Source organism: Oculina patagonica, chromosome 9 (assembly GCF_052425735.1).
Source record: "Oculina patagonica isolate OP01 chromosome 9, crgOcupat, whole genome shotgun sequence".
Taxonomy (NCBI): domain Eukaryota; kingdom Metazoa; phylum Cnidaria; class Anthozoa; order Scleractinia; family Oculinidae; genus Oculina; species Oculina patagonica.
Genome location: NC_135766.1, coordinates 16,877,154 through 16,891,592, shown reverse-complemented (window position 1 = coordinate 16,891,592; position 14,439 = coordinate 16,877,154). Strand labels below are relative to the sequence as shown.

General features: G+C 39.2%; 1 long non-coding RNA gene and 1 pseudogene across 1 annotated transcript; both read left to right on the top strand.

Moving 5' to 3' along the window:
- The first annotated feature begins 247 nt into the window (after positions 1 to 247).
- LOC144666978 (uncharacterized) lies at positions 248 to 8,613 on the top strand. The gene is made up of 5 exons (XR_013573257.1): positions 248 to 390; positions 4,768 to 4,849; positions 5,910 to 6,105; positions 7,922 to 7,981; positions 8,492 to 8,613. It is a non-coding gene; the product is annotated as an uncharacterized LOC144666978 (long non-coding RNA).
- Positions 8,614 to 12,870: 4,257 nt separating this feature from the next.
- Positions 12,871 to 14,406, top strand: LOC144664598 (neuromedin-K receptor-like; annotated as a pseudogene).
- Positions 14,407 to 14,439: the final 33 nt, after the last annotated feature.

Below are 14,439 nucleotides of genomic sequence, written 5' to 3'. Positions count from 1 at the left end.
AAAATACAAGAATAACTGCGAGTATTCTAACTCTCTATGGCTGCTTTTACTTTTGTTGAAGATTATATGATAAGTGAGAATTTGCAGTTTTTTCAACTCGTTGAAAATTCTATATTTACTAAATATTAAAAAAATCTTTAGAAAGGTGAATGCAGCTAAACATGCGCTGTTTGCAGACCCAACTGGCGCCAGTAAGTCTAGATAGCTGTCGCCAGCAATTAAACACAATTATCGTGCTTGACAGATGTAAATTTTATATTCCATCGTTACTATCGAGGGCACTTAAAGCACAGAAAGACACCGATTGCATTCAGTTCTTCACAGAGCGCTAACCAGTAACGAAGGCTTAGGCAGAAGAAGAAAACACCTGAACGAGAAAATCCCACTGTGGTGAGTCATGTTTGTGGCCAGTTTTGCAATATTACAGTCAACGCGCTTCACGCATGAACGCTCGGCGACGTAAGGTTCCAATATTCACGCGAACATTTCATGATTCAATTTGATTGACATGCCTTCACCGCAAGATTGAAAGATAAAGATCACGAATCGAATAATCGAATCATTCATTTGTAAATTTTTCGCGGAAGCGACCGAGAAATTGAAAATGTCGGAAATTCTAGTAAAGATAAAGAGCAGTGACCGCGCTTTTGCGTTTGTCGAACGAACAGCAGCTTTTCTAAGCAAAACGCTCAAAGAAATTAGACACGACATCGTCTCCGAAGTAGGATAATTGTTGCCTCAAATTTTTAAGTTTGTTCGAATGGGAATTCCAGTAAGCGCCATCCAAGAGGAGAAACTGCATCTTCAAAAGAGTGTTGTAGAAGAAGAGAGCGGCACAGCGCACAGTGCCTTAACCCCGCCACTCGGATTAATTAGTTCTTTTAGTAAAAAAAAAGGGTAAGCAAGGTTTCGTGTTCAAAGCGTTGGTTCGCGTCTTCCTTAGTATCAATAAAATGTTAAGCAAGGTTTCGTGTTCAAAGCGTTGGTTCGTTTCTTCACAAGTATTAAAAAAAAATTAAGCAAGGTTTCGTGTTCAATGCGTTGGTTAGCGTCCTCACAAGGATCAATGAAAAGTTAAGCAAGGTTTCGTGTTCAAAGCGCTAGCGTTGTTAGTGCGCCATGTTATTTATCATTGAAAATCACATGTCAACAACTTACACAATTATCTTTAAAGGTAGCCATGAACAAACCTGCTTCAGTCGACTTTACTTGGAACCCAAAAGAGCTCAAAAGTAAACTTAGCATACTTAGCGCGTTGTGTTATTTCGCAAGCAGCTTTTGTTTTTAAGCTTTGCACGCTTCTTTGTTTTGCTGCGCACGCTTTACTGTGTTTAGTGTGTCCTGTGAAACAAAAGCTTCAGTAATGAGGCAAGTTTCTGAACACGCTTAAAGCGTGCTAAAATCGAAATCTTTTGTTTTAAAGTGGTAGAGTGTTATGAGTATGCTTTCACCTTTGTCCCTGTTTTTCCTTGGAGAGTCACATTTAAAACAAACTCATTGTTAGTTAGGACTCGGTTTGCAGTATTACCGTTTGTCGTATTTACTAGGTGCGGCCATGTTATATATCATTGAAATTGAAATGTCAACAAAAGCTTTCTGAACTTAAAAAAAAATATCTATAAAGGTAGCCATGAACACACCTGCTTCAGTCATCTCTACTTGGAACCCAAAAGAGCTCAAAATAAAACAAAGCACTTGATCACTAGAGGCCTTTTTACTCTTCTTAATGGAAACATTACAATTCCTTGGCAGGTAATATGTTGCTATGCAAAATAAATCCAGTTTCCAAATAGTAGGTTTCATTTTAAACAAACAATTTATTGCTCGTTTACCCGGTTTTGGTTAGAAAAACAACATTGCATGTTCGCTTTAATGCCGCGTCTTTTAATAGGTAAACAATTGGCGCCATATGAGGGCTATAGTTTTATATTTTTGTGTTTATTTGAATGCTGTGGATATTTTACTTGTAAATATTTAGTCAAGGATGCGAAATTTTATGCACCGTTTAAGCGCACAGTACCTTAACCCCGCCACTCGGATTAATTAGTTCTTTTAGTAAAAAAGGTAAGCAAGGTTTCGTGTTCAAAGCGTTGGTTCGCGACTTCATAAGTATCAATAAAATGTTAAGCAAGGTTTCGTGTTCAATGCGTTCACAAGTATCATTAAAATGTTAAGCAAGGTTTCGTGTTCAAAGCGTTGGTTTGCGTCTTCATAAGTATCAATAAAAAGTTAAGCGAGGTTTAGTGTTCAAAGCGTTGGTTCGCGTCTTCAAAAGTATCAATAAAAAGTTAAGCAATTACAAGGTTTCGTGTTCAAAGTGTTGGTTCGCGTCTTCATTAGTATCAATTAAAAGGTAAGGCAAGGATTCGTGTTCAAAGCGTTGGTTCGCGTCTACACAAGTATCAATAAAAAGTAAAGCAAGGTTTCGTGTTCAAAGCGTTGGTTCGCGTCTACACAAGTATCAATAAAAAGTTAAGCAAGGTTTCATGCTCAAAGCGTTGGTTCGCGTCTTCATTAGTGTCAATAAAAAGGTAAGCAAGGTTTCGTGTTCAAAGCGTTGGTTCGCGTCTTCATTAGTACAGTCGAAGCTCTCTTAACGGACACTCTCGTAAGTGGACAGCTCTACTTACGACCGCCTTGTTTGAAACCCTGTTTTAGCTCCCATACAAACTTTGTAATTTTACATTCTCGTAAGCGGACATTCCCGTAAGCGGCCGCGGACACTTTCAGAGATGATGACTTGGACTTTTTCTTTGCTTTTAAGCTCCCGTAAGCGGACACCCCAATGAAAATTCTTTAACAGCCTCTGTATCTTAAAAATTCGAATTAATAAGTTGACACTGGCTAAAAATATTGTTTTTGGACGTTTCGGCCACTACTGTTGCCTTCTTCAGCGAACCAACGCTTTGAACACGAAACCTTGCTTACCTTTTTATAGCATTTCTATCTTGCTGAAGAAGGCAACAGTAGTGGCCGAAACGTCCAAAAACAATATTTTTAGCCAGTGTCAACTTATTAATTCGAATTTTAAACATGCCTGGCTACAACCCGAACATTTTTAGCCTCTGTATCTTGTTTTTATCAATCAACTTCACATTATCGTTCGTCACAATGATTTTACAGTACCATATTTCAGTGTTTGTTTTCTTGTCATCCCTGTCCGGTTATATTTCGAAACACTACTTACATGCATATTAGCATTTTGTTAGCTGAGCAAGCTCCTGTAAGCGGCCATATATCCCCTACACCTAAGTGGCCGCTTACGAGAACCATTCTCGTAAGCGGTCAGCTCCAGTTGCGGACACTTTTTTCGCGTCCCGAGGGTGTCCGCTTACGAGAACTTCGACTGTATTAAAAAAAAGTTAAGCAAAGTTTCATGTTTAAAGCGTTGGTTCGCCTCTTTATTAGTAACAATAAAATGTTAAGCAAGGTTTCGTGTTCAAAGCGTTGGTTCGCGTCTACACAAGTATCAATAAAAAGTTAAGCAACGTTTCGCGTTCAAAGCGTTGGTTCGCGTCTTCAATAGTATCAATGGAAAGTTTTGAAAGCAAGGTTTTGTGTTCAAAGCGTTGGTTCGCGTCTTCACAAGTATTAATAAAAAATCAAGCAAGGTGTCGTGTTCAAAAGGTTGGTTCGCGTCTCTACAAGTATCAATAAAAAGTTAAAAACTGGTGTTAAAGGCGTTGGTTTGGGTCGTCACAAGTATCAATAAAAAGTAGATCAAAGTTTCGTGTTCAAAGGGAGGGTTCGGGTCCTCACAATATCAATAAAGAGTTAAGCGTGGTTTCATGTTCAAAGTGTTGTTTCGCGCCTTCACAAGTATGAATAAAAAGTTTAGCGTGGCTGTTTTCGTACTTCGAGTAATACCAGGTGTTTTTTTGTGTAGACTTAGGTGATCTGAATGAGACAGATATAATTTTTTTTACTCCTGTCTTCTTAATCAGTCCGACTGGCACACCGACGGTCAAATTTTCCCTAGCGTACACCTGTGAAAAATGACCTGACTAGTGCAAATTTACGCTACCCACTCCCCCAATGAAGCAAAATTGTCATGCCGAAAATTTTCCTATTAGTCACGAGCTTTTCCGCTTAGCTTCGGCCAAAGACCCTCAGCGCTACCAAGAACAAAAGGACTATTTTTTAATGCTTAATGTGAGAAGCTGAGCCGGAACAATAAACCCTTTCTTTCTACAAGATAGGTACTGGTCTAGCTATAACTGGCAGGAAAGTTTAAAAGATGCTTCACATTAACTCTGAGGAAATGTTTTCAGTCTTACAAAGTACGAATACATATTTGAAAACTCGAAAAGTAACTGAATTTGAGCTTTTGAGCTCCCCATCTAGTACTCACCAACTCACTCACTCACATAATCCTCTTCGTGCCCTTGGGCACATAAGGCCGTTACCAGAGACCGCCACTGCTGCCTCCCTTTGCCCTCTTTCTCAGCTCTCCCTAGCTGACTCCGCTTGCCCGCATCTCTTTTTCAACTGTCCGTCGCCAGGTCTCCTTTAGTCGTCCCCTTGCTCTTTTCCCAGTTGGCGTCCAGTGCATAGCCACTCTCTTCTTTACCTCAAAGCTGATGTTGTTAGTTGAAGTTTCCCGGCATCAGGTACATTCTCAATAAAAAAACTAGCGGGGGTCAAGGCGGGCGTATACGTAGTTGCAGTCGTTTTTCAACCCTTATGCCTCGATCTATCTATTCCTAGTTATGGCGTGACTGATCAAAAGATTTTTGTATGAACAACATTGATTTTTCTTATTTACAGCACTGATCTAAGATGAAGTGCACTTTCCTTATTCTGGCCGTGATGTTTCTGATGTTTGGTTATTCCTGGTCCAAGGAAAAAGGTAAGCGTAGGAATCGTCAAGAGAAAATGCAGGAAAGGAAAGAAAAGGAAATCTGTGTTCGCACTTGGTACCTGTGCAGGGTGCCTGAGAACGATTCTTGCTGGGCACTAATGTGAACATACTACTTTTTGAAGTGCCCACGCCGTGATAAGAGACCTTGTACTCGGACACTTAAGGGTACTGGGTACTTTGGTTGGTCTGAACACGACGCTATTTTTTGCCAGTGCCTAGGTACCAGTCCTTGGGCTGTGTTCACACTTGGTGACTGGGAACTGTGCCCGAGTACGATTCTCGCTGGGCACCGCCCATGTGAACATACTATTTTTTAAGTGCGCACGACATTTTTAGGGCACAGGCACCGTGCCCGAAAATTGGCAAGGACGAGACCTTGTACTCGGGCACTTAATAGTTGGGTACTTTGGTTTTCTGTGTGTGAACACGACGCTAGTTTTTTGCCGGTGCTCAGGTACCAGTGCTCAGGCACTAAGTGTGAACACGGCCTAAGTAGGTACCTAGGTACCGTGCACGAATTATGGCGTGTTCACATTAGTGACCAGCGAGAATCGTACTCTGGCACATGTGTGAACACAGCCTTAAAAAGTGAAAAGTTTATGATGTCGGCCATATTAATGTGAACAATTTTCGGTCGGAGAACGTTTTCCCAGTGGTTAGTGTGGTCTTTCATCCAGCATTAATCTTTATTGGCATTTTGGCGAAAAAACACTATTCTTTCAGTTTTGCTCAAATGGGGAATGTACACTTCAGGCAAAACAAATTGTCAAACTCTTTCCGAGAAATATGTCCCACACCACATATCAAATTTCGCTATTGCCATTCCAATCTCACTGAAAGGTCCTCTTATATTAACCTGGATCTGTCACGTCTCTCTGTCTATATCCTATTCGATTTAAGGGACGGACCATTATTTTTCTGCAAACAATTTTTTTCACTATTTTTCATTCCCCCCCCCCCCCCCCCCCCCTCCAAAAAAATAATGGTCCATCCCTAAGGCGATGCTGTCTAGCTGCTTAGTTAATTACGATATATGTGTGTTTAACAGATGCAGACAAGTTTCTTTTGGATGGGAATCATGCCAACAGCTTCTTAGTTAAAAACAAACGGGCAACATATGTACCGTATGTCTGCTATTCAAATACATGGACATACATATGCCAACGAAGTAAAAGAGGAATGCTGTTAGTGAAGGATGCGATACGGAAGAATTTATTGAAATATGGGGCGTAGGCATACCAGATGTACGTACTAACCTTTAATTTTGATTCACTGCTCTGTGCTTACTGATTTCTTACTTGAAAGCAGTAAGAATAGTTTATCTATTGTAAGGTGGGTGTTAAATGGACTGTGTCACGGCTGAGTTAAGTTTATTTTATTACATTTTCCCTCGGCAAATACTCGCTATGAAACGTAATGTTTGCAATGAAATTGCTGATATAGAACTAAATGACAAAACCAAAGCTTCATTACAACCAAATGTGTCTCTCGCGCGTTATAATTTAAAGTTACAAGTAAACGAGATTAACTTTGAAAACTTTTCAGCCCCACAGTATTTCCATATCGCAATCCGTTTCAATCTTTTTCACCTTTGGCCATCCGTATCTTCTTTTGTATTTGCTGTGTTACTGAAATGTTCATTCACTAGTGTAAGTGGTTATTTTTACATTTCACCGAATTTGTTAGCCATTTCCTATGCCTAAATTTTGCTTAAATCCGTGACACAGTTCCGTTAAGTCTTCTCGGATAAGGAGATAAACCGTAGGCCCCGTCTCCTGCTCCAGTGTACAGCGGACAACCCACACTCATCGCGGTGGGCATGGTTCCCGGTGGGGTCTGTTCTTTCCTGGGTTGGGTGGTGGTGTGGTCTCACATGGACGTGCGGCTGCCGTGGCGCCTTTGCTGATGTCCGATCTCTCCCATCTTTGTGGCGCATTGGCGTTGCGCTTGGCACCTACATCATCATATCATAAGGGTTTCCAGAAACTTCCAGCACTTATAGTTTGACGGTTAATATTATAGTACTACCACTCTTTATCAGTTGCTCCTACAGAAATGGTACCTAGCAAGTTTCCAATCATTAGCGGTCGGAATTGTTTATACATTACTGGTTACAACAGCAAAAAATAATTTGTATTTTTAAGTTTCCTACGACACAAATATAATTTTGCCTGTTCAAAAATCTGTTAAAATCCGTGGCATAGTCCCATTAAGGTCGGGACACACTATGCGACAAGTCGCAGCGACAGGTCGTTGCGACGAGTTCGCTCCGTGTGCACTGCTTAAAAACAAGTCGCTGCGACAAGGTGTTTGTTCGGTGCAAACAGCGCATTTGGAAGGGTGGGAATGTGAACTAGTTTTCCAATTCAATACGGCGAAAATACATGACGCTCTCTCATTGGTTAATTTATAATTTGTCGCAGCAACTTGTCGCAGCGATTTGTCGCGGACGTGTACACACGCTGCGACAACGCTGCTATCGATCATTTTGTCGCTGCGATGTGTCGCACGAATTCAAAACAGTTTGAATTCGTGCGACACATCGCAGCGACAAAATTTTGTCGCAGCGATTAGTTTGTCGCAAGAATGCACCATGTCACTCGAGGCGACATGTCGCAGCAACATGTCGCCGCGACGTGTTCCAGCGACGTGTCGCCTAGTGTGTCCCGATCTTTAAAGCCACAATAACACTGACAATACTTACAATGTTTTCTATATATACAAACTAAAGCTACCAGCAATTTCACGCTCAAGGTACAATTACACGTTCCTTGCTCGCAGTTGTCAGCCTTTTGTAACAATTAAGCTGAATAGCGCTCAAAACATGCATTGGTAACAATGATAAAAGAATTGTACTAAGAAAAAAAAAGAACAAAGCGACTTTAGATTTTTAAAGAGAGAATTCAAAGCGAATTCGGGGACTTTTACTTTTTTAAAAATTGATATTTTGCCTTTTTTTAGAGACCACGAAGGTTTCAAAATAGAAATGTTCTTCTCTTATGGAAGTATATATATGTAATCTGATAATATTAAATATTCAGCTGATCATGAATATTGCAGATTGCAGAAAGGAAGAGGAAAGAATACGTAGCTCAATGCTGCTAGTGAGAGAGTGAGAAGGTAAGTGCTGTTACCGCTTGTTAGTTACACGTCCGTCCCAACTCAGATAGTGTCGTGTTCCAACTTCATTCAGTATATTTAACGAAATACAAAAAAACATGCAAAAATTAAACTGAAGCAATTTAAAACTAGTTGAATTTTCACCCTTACAATACACAACTGGATAAGTCGAATAAGCCATGGAGCTAGAGTCCGATCAGTCAAAGATCCTCGGAAATTTGTTCGCACTTACTGGGCGCACAAAACTTTCCTTTCTTCTAGATTTCCTTTAGATTTCTTCCCTTTCATTGATAAAGAGTTAATCTGTGTCACCTTCAAGATCACTGCTAACAAAAAGAATCATCTGCAATTTTACAGTACATTGACCGTGTTTTGATACACAACATTTGGCAAATGTGCGGTACAGTGCTTCAATTTAAAATTTTTAAGGAACTCTGAAAACTAAGCTAACTGGCTTCGAATAAACTGCATTCTTTGAAATCGAATAATTATGGAATCTTTTTCTTGCAGGGAAACTTCCCAGATGAAGAGAAAAGAAACGATCAGCTCTAGATGTTTAGTTACATGTTTCTCAGTAAGTGACAGCTGTTGCACATTGAAATAAACACTTACTCAAAGTGTGAAAAATGAAAGTTGTCCTGAATGTCTGACAGCACAAGTTTAAAGTTCCTATATATCTAAGCAAGGAAGCAAAGTGTGAGCAGTGCAGCTCGCCGATCGTTCCCACGTTCGATCATGGCCCGTGCAACGAAGATTCCCAAATCATGGAAAGTTTCAGAAGTCGTTCAACGATCGAAAAAACAAATTATGTAACATTGTTTACTCCACAAGCAACCAACGTTGCAATTGAAAGTGGAAGTCGTGTATCGTGTTTTAGCTAGAAAAATTCACCATACCTTCAAAAAGGCTGCCGTGAAAATTTGGCGACGGGTATTTGTTTTCTTGCGCCTGGCTTTCAGTTGGCGATTCCGTACGCTTCGTTGAATTTTTTTCTGAAACGGTTCACAAGAATTATCTCTCGGTTGCAAGGGCCAAGCAACTTCGTCGATCGAAGGAGAAAACTACTTCGTGTAAGAAGACATCAGAGTCTCTTGGCCTGTTCTACTCGCTGATTGGCCAGAAAAATATTTTTCTGGCCAATCAGGAGGAAGGAGTTCAAACGCTTCTGGAACTGGTTCGGTGAGACAAAGTGCCCAGGGGCTGTTACGCTCTTGTAAACTTTTGCCCGAAGATCCCGTCGTCCCGATAAGCTGCCTGTCGCCCACACTAACTGCCCCTGGGTCTCCGAGAATGATCTTTACATCAAAAACAAAACATTGTTTATAGTCTTCGTTATCCTCCCTCGCATCATGCAACATAAACTTTAAATTTAAATAGAAATAATTAATTACATAAGTCAAAGCCTATAGTCATACAGCCAACAGGATGCAGCCTCTACTCCCTGCATTCATTTGTCTGGTTTGGTCTCTCAGATGATCATAAAGTGGTACATGATTTCTGGTCGACCTGCCATTCATTTATTCGTTTACATAAACACATAAAGCCAAAATATTAAAACCTAGACAGTTCTAATTCTACTTGGTTTTAATATCAAAAAATGGCGCCCACACTGACAGCGATGAAACTATTCCTTTGCTCCTTATAATAATCAAAAAACAAAACATTTTTGAGGGCGGTAGGTAATTTTCTTCGAGATACCGACTTTTTTGCATGAAGTATGAGTCGAAGGTTTATCCTGACCATTGTTCTTCGAACTTATCATTACAGTTGCTTTGTAGTTTAGTTCAGTTAACAATTTCCTATCTTCGCGGAGGAAATGCAGCAATATAATTTTGTCAAAAATGGCTCGTCCGCACCGATTCCGCGCCGGGTATTTATAAACATATTCCTCAACATTACACAAATAAACAGTGCAAATTTCACCGAGATCTGACAATTCTATACTTTAAAATTGCAAGGACCTTTCGAGGCAGTCGATTACGGCAGCAAAATTAGCAAATGAAACAGCAAAATATGCGTTCGACGCTTTGTTTTTGCGACGCCATATTTGAATTGTTATAGGTAGACCGCTGTTCAATGTGTTCAAGGCCGTATCGTTACGATTGCTCCACGAAAAAGCACGAAAAAAATACGGATATTTCCGACTACAGTCGGAGAAAAGATTGCTCATATAATTGCGGCGTAAACAAATCGATACACTCAATCTGTGTTTTGTCTGGGCTCTGCGAGGGTCGGATATGCTTTCGAATTATATTTGAAGATGAAATACGAAATAATTTTGCTGTCTTTGACTGAAATTCCACTCGAACTGCGTAGACACGATCGCATGTTGTAAAGCCGATTCATGCAACATTGCAATCAACGCGAGGTCAGGTCCCTAACGACCTTGGCTAATGACGAAATAGAATGGCGCTTGTAGCGACCAAATTTGGCCTAATTTTTAACCGCTCCTAAGCTAAAAGAAGCCCCCATCTCTTGCATTTGTTTTAACTTCAATAATATCTTTGAAAAATGCGAGTTTTTTGGTATGGTTTATTTTTGACGTTTGTAATTTTTAAACGATGTAATTGCTAGTGATTATTTATTCGTGTTTTAGCGTTAGTTACGCAATCCATTGTTTGTGCGATGCTTTTTATAGATCGCCTTTCAGACACACGTGCGTTGAGATAAGAAAGCTGGCATGTCACTTTTAAAATTGTTATATAACGTTTGTAAATGTGACAAGTCACGTTTTTTTCCACGAGATCGCAAGTGATCACCTAACAGCGAAAAGAAATCCCTTGAGAAATTAAAACAGTCCCTTGAGAAATTAAAAAAAGTCCCTTGAGAGTTAACAAGAATGTGGTTCCAAATTTTGCCCCACATAACTGCTATTCTCCTACTTGCGCTTGTAAACAAGCAAAAAAAGTCGAAAAAAGTGCTTAATATTATTTACAATATTAATAAAAGTATTAAAACTTGGATTCTTTGAAACCCTTGTTTTAATATGAAAGGATGCAATAGACTTGTCATGGCTTTAATACCAGGCACGGGGAAATAAATGAAGCCGTCATCTTTTTTTCTTACAGCGGATTCTACCTTGATGTTTCTTTTTCGTCTTCCTTCGCAAAGACACGTTATCATGGGAAGTGGTTCTTTCTTAACTACCAATTTGTTTTTAAGGAAGCCGTTTTTAACCGTCATGTTTTGGAATCCAGACCTCATACCGATAAGCTTGTTGCACTAGTTTGCTCCATTGAAGAGTCCTTTAAGAGGATGTCTTTCTGAAAAACACCCACTCAAATTCGCGTCAAAAATTAATTTTGCCTGAAACTCTGGCAACTGAAAGACTTTACTGAGGCTAGAACTAAAACAGATTTGGTTTGATTCAAAATGATGTTTTGGCCGCGTTAGGAGCTATTAAATATTTTGCCCCTTTGGGGCCGCTGCAACGTCTGGAAAATTAGAAAAATAGGCATTTTTTGAGCCGCTGTCAAATGTTTCATTCGCATCGAACACCAACAATTTTTGTGTCAATTTGTTCATAAATATTTCTAGTTTTCTAAGAAAGTAGCAACTTTTCCCTCGATAAATCTGGAAATGCAAAAACAAGGATATAAGGACCACTACTTATCGGCATCGAACGAAAGTTGACAAATGACCTTGATTTAGCAGTGAATATTTCGGGACCTAGCTGATAACTCTACTCTACACAGCCGAAAAGTGTAGTGCTTTAACGGCAAAAATATGCAAAATCACATGTACGTTTTCAGTATTTCAAAAGTTATGACCATTTGTATCAGCCCTGGTAGCAGCACATGTCCGAGAAATAGCAGCATTATTTTTCGCTTATATCGTGGTTGTTACTCGCACCTGTGCTGATACAAACGGTCATAACTTAAAGATGTATAGTACATCATGATGTTATTCAACTAGCTTGTATCAAATTTGTATTTGGGAAAAAAAGAGCGAATGCCAGCTTTTGCAAGCTTGGCGAAGTACATCAACCTGTTAAACAGGACCGTACTTTTAAATCATTATACATTCTCCACAAGCACGCGTGATTATGTTAGCAAATTCGTGTTTTTCTAAGCCACTTTCAGCCACAATTAGAACTTACACTGTCTGCATGGTAGTACACATCTAAAAGCGTTTCTTTTAAATTCGCTTTGATGATTGGTTGTCATTATTCAAACATACTTTGGTGCATTATTATTTCTACCGTGTTTTGCGGCCCAGGAAAATGCCTCTATAAACCGTGCCATAATCAAATCAAGGTGTTCACGGCTTTCGCATTCGCGCAAAAAAATAACGGATATTATTCCTTTCTATCCCAAATTACTTTTCCTCTATGGCAAAGGACCAAATTATACAGTGTTGATATATTCGAATTCTAAAAATTAAGAATAATGCTATGCCTTGACATTTTGTTATTTCATATAGATCTGTCGTAAAGCTAATATACTGGGAAGCATGTTGCTCTTAAACGTAAAAGCATTAACCTCAAAGCAATAGCTATATAGCTTTTGTAATTAAGCTACTAATTCTTTTTTATCGTTGAGATGAATTCAAATGAGTTCGATTTGACATATATATTAACTGTGATGTGATATTTGGCAAAATTTTATTCCACGGTCATGATTGTGTTTTACAAAAATGAAGTTTCCAGTAATTATTTTCTTTTGTCAACCACATGATTTGAACAAAGAAGGAATATTTATTCAACAAAAACCTATGTATCATACTTTTGAAAAGCAGTTATAATTTGGAGATGAAAGAAAGAAAAACGTTTTGCAGCGGATTTCATTGCGAATATATTGTGCTGACAGATTTTTTATTTTTTTATGGTTTTGTTTCTGAAGCGCTTCTACTCACCACGAGGCTGCATTAAAGATCCTAAACAGCACATCATGTCACTAAAATCAAATACGACGATTTTAATCATTCGTAACGGAACTGCTCTTGGCCAACAGAACTCATCGTGTATCTTTGTCGATTCGACTGCAGAGAAAATCTCCAAAGTTTGCGCTCATTATTTTATTCTGCTGGGCAGCTTTTTTGGGAACGTCTTCATAATCATCATCGTCTACAAACACCGAGAGTTACGGAAAACAATTAACTATTTCATCGTGAACATGGCCGTGTCGGATTTGCTTTTTCCGCTGGTTGTGATCCCTGTTCACATAACAATATTGCTGACTGACTCACTACAGTGGCGCGTCAGTGGAATCTTTGGAACGATATTTTGCAAATTGTTTGTTTTTGCAGGCTATGTGTCCTCCCACGTTTCTGCTCAGAGCTTAGTGTGGATAGCAAGTGATAGATTTGTCGCTGTCGTTTTTCCGATGAAACGTGGGCTTATTTCAACCAAGATTCGGACAGTATCCATCGCATCCACTTGGATTGTCGCAGGCTTGTTCACTTTTCCACAACTAATAACTTCAGGACTTGTTGTACATGGCAATAACACGTATTGATCTCAAAGAAAGACAGAATCGCTTTTCAATAACCAGGAGGCTATCGCGGCATATCATTGGCTTCGAACGACTTTATTTGGTATTGCTCCGTTAATTTTAATAACCATTTTGTACACTGCCATAGCAATTGCCTTAAAAAGGCAGAATAAAATCCTCGCGGACACCGCACCAAATGTACAGCAACGGTCTTTAAAGAAACGAAGACGAGCTATTCAAATGTCTGCTGTTATCGTAGTACTGTTTTACATTTGTGTTATTCCCTTTATTTTCTTACATTTCTTACTTCAGCTGGTGAAACTTTCTTGTACCTTTCTTAGATTGTTTGACTTTTTAGCGTATTTCATGTATTTCTCATCTTCTTCTGTCAATCCAATAATTTGTCCCTGCTCGAGCGGAATGCGGAACGGTAAAATGGCGAAACGAGAGCAAATAACTCTAAAAGAAATAAAACCTCTTCCTGAAGAAAACTGTCAAGGAACTTTTAAGTACACAGAAAACGACGGAAAAACATTAGATACTGTTTAGTGCGTGACTGTATACAACGCCTATTTTCGAACCAGGCTTTTCTCCAACTACCAGGATGAAAAATTCAACTGAAGATTGAAAATTCTCACAATGTTCAACCCGGAACTACTTTTGTTGCGCCATAGCATTTTTTATTCGTTAGAAGAATGTATTAATATTAAGAACTTTTGTCTTACACTAGATGTTATTCGACTGGCCTGTATCAAGTTGGTATAAGGGAAATAAAAACAGCAAACATCACACACACGCACGATTTCATCCAGTTCGCCAGTAAATTTTCAGTGTATAAAACAAACTGACCAAATTTTTCTATGGTCTACACTTCTGAAGACCATAGAAATAACTTTATATAATGTTCAAAACTTTGCAGGGAAACTACTGACCTAGCGGCTCATGGTTCCACTTCATTTTTAAACATTTTATGATGCCATTTCTGTAGATCACACTTTCTATGATAGTTGACTTGTCCCTAGCCTC